Source organism: Megalobrama amblycephala, linkage group LG2, assembly GCF_018812025.1.
Source record: "Megalobrama amblycephala isolate DHTTF-2021 linkage group LG2, ASM1881202v1, whole genome shotgun sequence".
NCBI lineage: Eukaryota > Metazoa > Chordata > Actinopteri > Cypriniformes > Xenocyprididae > Megalobrama > Megalobrama amblycephala.
The window spans coordinates 40,395,782-40,401,173 of record NC_063045.1 but is presented as its reverse complement, the minus strand read 5'-3'; the positions used below and the strand labels follow the sequence as shown (position 1 = coordinate 40,401,173).

The 5,392-nt window shown below is 32.9% G+C and overlaps 1 long non-coding RNA gene across 1 annotated transcript in view; it reads right to left on the bottom strand.

Annotated features, from left to right (window-relative positions):
- Nucleotides 1-2,459: 2,459 nt before the first annotated feature.
- Nucleotides 2,460-5,392, bottom strand: part of LOC125258490 — a 9,839-nt gene continuing 6,906 nt past the window's right edge. Inside the window, exon 3 of the long non-coding RNA XR_007182636.1 lies at nucleotides 2,460-2,842. This is a non-coding gene — a long non-coding RNA (uncharacterized LOC125258490). The remainder of the gene's footprint in view (nucleotides 2,843-5,392) is intronic.

Genomic DNA, 5,392 nt, shown 5'->3' with positions numbered 1-5,392 from the left:
CATGCGCACTGAGACTCCCTCCAGTGACTGGATATCTTTTATTAACCAAGGCCGCAAATAGAAAAAGGATTACTCAAACAAACTAAAAAGCCTCCATATTTTGCATATCTCTATGAATGCTGAGTAATAATCATCATTTCTGTATAGGCCTACTGTACTACCTTGATATTACCATGATATTCTTTAAAGTAAATTAATTTATTAAGGCAAGACACAGTAGGCAAAAACATTGTTTTTGAGATTTTCATTTTTGAGATTTTGGGCTATTTGGCTTTTCTGTTGTTACAAGCTAGTGGGAAAAAAAAAAAAAAAAAAACGTCCAGAATACTCTTTTAATAAATACTTATGTTATTGAATCTTATCTGTTTGCATCTGTAGTTTTCAATTACAATATACAAAGGTCGTTTTCTCAGTTTTATGTCCTGCAGATATCTCCACGTCAGCAGCTCTTACATACAACAAACATTACAGTTTTATTCCTATCTATATTCTGAAGGTTTTTATTCAGGAGTTTGGTCATATATAATTTGCCTACATTTCATTCCTAAAAACATTGTGGAAATGTATTTGTTGACAGTATCTTCTGATTTATAAAGTGATAAAAAGAGAAATCCAAAATCACTTCTTCAAAAACCTTTGACTTGAACTTGACTTTATCCAATGATCAGATTTCTATTCAGGAAATATATGCAAATCATTAATCAGCATCATTTGCATATTTAAATATAATATTTACGAAAAAGGAAAAAAAAAATGCAATTCTTAATGTAATTAATCAACTGAGGAAATAGTGATATTTATTATTTAATAGTTTACACTTTTCACCTGGGGTGTCTTGCCTTAAATCAGATTAAATTAAAGCTCTTAGAAAAAAATAAGGGGGGTTTTATTTTATTTTTTTTCATATAAACAAAAAACCTCACCTTACTGTGACAGTTTCCCCATGTCAAAACGATCTCTACATCATTTTAATGCAGCCAAACTCATAACAGAGCACGACAGCTAATTAGATGCAGACTGTGAGACAATCAATAATGAGAAAACAGTTTGACTTCCTTTATGTGAAATGAGCTGCCTTCAAAATGCATGATAAAGATTTTTAAGAGAAGAGAAATGCTGATTGTGCTAGTTTGCTGTCAGATTTGAATTTGCAGGCTTTGTATGATCTATATCAGCAGCTATGACTAACCTTGATGCCTCTTATTCACCAAAGACAAATATCTATTGATTTAGAAAAATAGTCAAATACAGTTGTTCCAATAACATCAGCTGTGTAGTTATATAATGTTTTTTTCTTTTTTTCCCTTTTCTTTCTTTCTTTCTTTTTTTTTTTTTTTTTTTTAAACCATTGTGCTGCTTTGCAAAGAGGATCTGTGGTGAAAATCACGTACTAGGGATATGCAGTCATGGATTTAGGAAATGACTCACTGAACATTTACTTCTTAATAATCTAATTTTTTTTAATAAATCTGTATTTCTTATATTCATTTGAAATTTGAAGTTTCAAATGAACATCCTAACTTATGAGACAAAACACAATCATTGCATTATTGAAATCTTCATTTATAACTTATGTTATTTCTATTAATTTTTGTTCTAAATATTAAGTACTGCTAAATAATGTGCTATTGTATTGTATCCTTATTATGCATGTTACTTACTTATTATAGTAATAACAGCAAATTATATAAATTCCATGTAACTAACAGTAAAACAAACCCTAATCCTAACCCTAGTAAGTACATGTTGTTAATTACAATGTAACAAGGATACCTTACAATAATGTGTACCCTAATACTTTCAGTAACATTAATTAAAAAAAAGCAATTACAATTGATTGTGGTAGTTATTAATAACTAATGTGTAATTATATTGTATCAGTGATTTGCACATGATTGATTGATTGATTGATTGATTGATTGATTGATTGATTGCACCAGCACAGATCTAGGATTAGCAATGCAGTTGTTCAATTAGATGTTCATGAAGTTACTTAAATAAATTACTTAATTATTTAGAAATTACATTGTTTTCTAATAAAACACTAAGTAGGAATAAATTAATGTGATTTCATATTTCAGTATGCTTCTGTGTGTAAATTGACACTCTTAGCTCTGTTTATTGATTCTTATTTGCACTCACAGTATATTTTCTGTACAGCACTATGAAATATTCACACTGAGGTTATCGCAGCAGCAGTTATGAAATTTTAAAGACTGTTATCTGTTGAAGCCATACTGTAAAAGCCCAGGCGAAGCGGTCCATGTTTATGGAGCACTTCTTCAAAGACATCAAACAAATGATTGTGATCTTAAAATAATAATCCATTTCACCACTACAATAAACAATAATCTGTTTTAAAACTAAATCATTTCACATTATCCCACTGATCAAAAGAAAACAAACTTTTAGTTTTAAATCACGTTCCGGGGATTCACTGAGATAATGGTCACAGTATGTATCAACTATTTATTTATTTATTTGATAGAATAACACAATTTGTGTGAAAAGTAATGATAAAAAGATTTGTTTCAATTAAAAAAAAACATCAAGTTAATTTCAAGGCAGCGAGAGGGACATAAAAGACATAAACGAATGCTTTAGATCTGTAACTTTTAGCTCCCTGCCCCCATTCACAAGTAAATCATGGCAGTTACGAGCAGCAGGCTGTTTTCTCGATGGTCATGTCTGTCTCTCTCACAGTCAGTGTCCTCTGCCCTCAGCCGCTGGCATGACTGCATCTCACTGGCTAGTCCTGTCAATCAACACCCAGAGGCAGATGGTCCAGTCTGTATAAGGAGGCAACCAACGGCCTGTGAGCGGCCCCAAAGCTATCCCCACCCTGATGGAAAGCAGAGGAGGATGGAGACATACAATGATGATGATGCCATGATCTCAACAGTCTGCAAACATTCACACATCTGACATGCTCTGAAAGAGCCTGAAGCCTTTCATTGACACTGTGGCGTAATGGAGCCATGCCAAGCCAGCATGTAGCGCTGCCAGGATGTGTGATGGGAATTATGGCACCCTACACAAAATCATTTGTCCATTTGGGTTAACACACTGTTATCCAGACTAGCAAATCGTTCGAGCAGATTTTGGTCATCAAAATATCATGACATAAGAATTTCTTTTATTGCAGATTTATTTGGCAATAAAATCCAGATTGGACTAAAAAAGTAATTTAGACTATTTGTATAACAAAATTTAATTATAATCTGAACAAGTGTGAAATATAAGCAGTAAGTACATATTGCTGTAATGTTTTGCCAGTGTGGCTGTTGTAATCGCACGATGAAGGACACTTTATTTAACAGTTACACTCAGACAATCGCAGGAGTATTGAACAATCACATCAAACATGAACTAGACTGAACAATGTACAGATGAAAGTAAAAATCTTAAATACACAGGGTAAGATAACAAACTGGAAGATAAACAGGTGCGTAACTAATCAGAAACCATGGAAACAAACAAGCTAACAGAACTGAATGAAACAGAATGAAAACAAAACGTAACAATTTCTGTTTTATGGCTGTTTAATAAATAAAAAATGTATATACTAATAAATTGCATGCTAATTATGAATAATTAGTGTAATCTTTTATAGAATAATTAAGACAAAAATGTAGAGGGGAATTATGGTGTATAATGTAAAAACTGTGAAATTATAAAGTATTATGTAATACTGTAGTCGTAAACATTGATCTTGTCCGGTATTTTGAATACAGACTTTCATTCAAAATACTGCACAAGTGGATACACTAATTTTCTAATTAGTCAGGGTCTCTCAATTATTATGTATGATGTTCATCAAATGGAAAGGGGCATTTAAGTCTTTAAAAAGTAAATTCTTGAGAAGGGACGTTAAAGTATTTAAAAGTAAATTCTTTATCATTTAATGAAGTTGGATTACATTAATTTTGACAGGTAGAGCAGCAGCTTCTCTAAGTGGACACTCAGTTTTAAAACTTGCCTGCACTGTTTGTAAAAAAAAAAAAAAAAAATAGAACAAGTCTTTAAAAAAAATATTTTAATGTAAATGTTGAAAAATATTGCTGAAAAATAGTTTTGTTTTATTTATAACATATGTATTCAAAACAAATAAGTTTGCATATATATATATATATATATATATATATATATATATATATATATATATATATATATATATTCTTTTTTGTTCACTCAGATTGAATTTATTATGCCTTTCACTGTCCTTTTAGAGGAGTTTTTCCCTCCCCTTGAATCCAATAAAGAAATGTGGACAACTGTGGACGTTTTTTAAGACTTTGGAGAATTTACATCACATTTGTATGGCAGTGCAGTTAATGCCATTAAGGTGTTTCTCTCGATGAACTCAGCACTTCTGTACCTCTTCATTATCTCTGAAGATCCTGTAGATTTCCATTCTTTAGATCTATAATTATCTTCCAACTGGAAAACCCGAGAATACATTCTGCTCACAAGCAGAATTCATTGTTTAAAACTAATAATATCATTACTACATATCTCTATATACACTTTTTGGCCTAATGAAGATTCTGCTGGGAAGGAAGCTCAGTGGAATGCTTGAACAATACATAAAGCAGTGGTTTACAACTGGTACACTTAAGGCACTTTTCATCAAAAAATGGTGCAGCTACATCCGATGGCAACATCCTGCTTTGAAATACTTTAGAATTTATAATCTCATTCCTTATGACAGTGTAATTTCTCTTGAAATGTTGGTAGGATCAGTTGGTGGCACTACTTGGTTATAGCTCCCTGTGTCTGTACCCACAGTATGAATTTCAAATTCATCTTCATTTGGCTCATATGGACCACCCACAGATCATTCACTGACCGTTTGGTGAATTTTTCACACAAAATTGACAAGAGCTGCAAATTCCAATCTGATTATGTGGCTTTAAACAGCTTCCAGGAGTTAGAATGCACCAATCTCCCTGGAAACAAAACTATTTGTGCTTGGTACAGTTTTGATATAATGAAAACTTAAAGAAAACTAATCACTGCACATACCAGAATTTGCCAGGCTAGAGGCATCAGATCTTTCAAAAAGAGACTCAGAGTTGGATCTTTTACTGTCTGCGGGAGATTCTTAGCCAGAATATGCTGTAATGTGGGCCAGACTTTTTGCCGACAGTCAAAAGTTTGGCTACACAAGACTATTCTAGCTTCCAGAATTTGAGAATCTCTTGGGCAGGGGAGTTCAGTCCTTCTCCTGGACAGCTACTGCCCTGCAGAGTTTAGCTCCAACCCCAATCCAACACAACTGAGCTAGGTAATCAAGGTATTCAGGGTTACTTGAAAATCACAGACAGGTGTGTTAAAGCAGGGTTGGCACTGAAGTCTGCAGGAAGGTACTGTAGCCCTCTAGGAGCAGGGT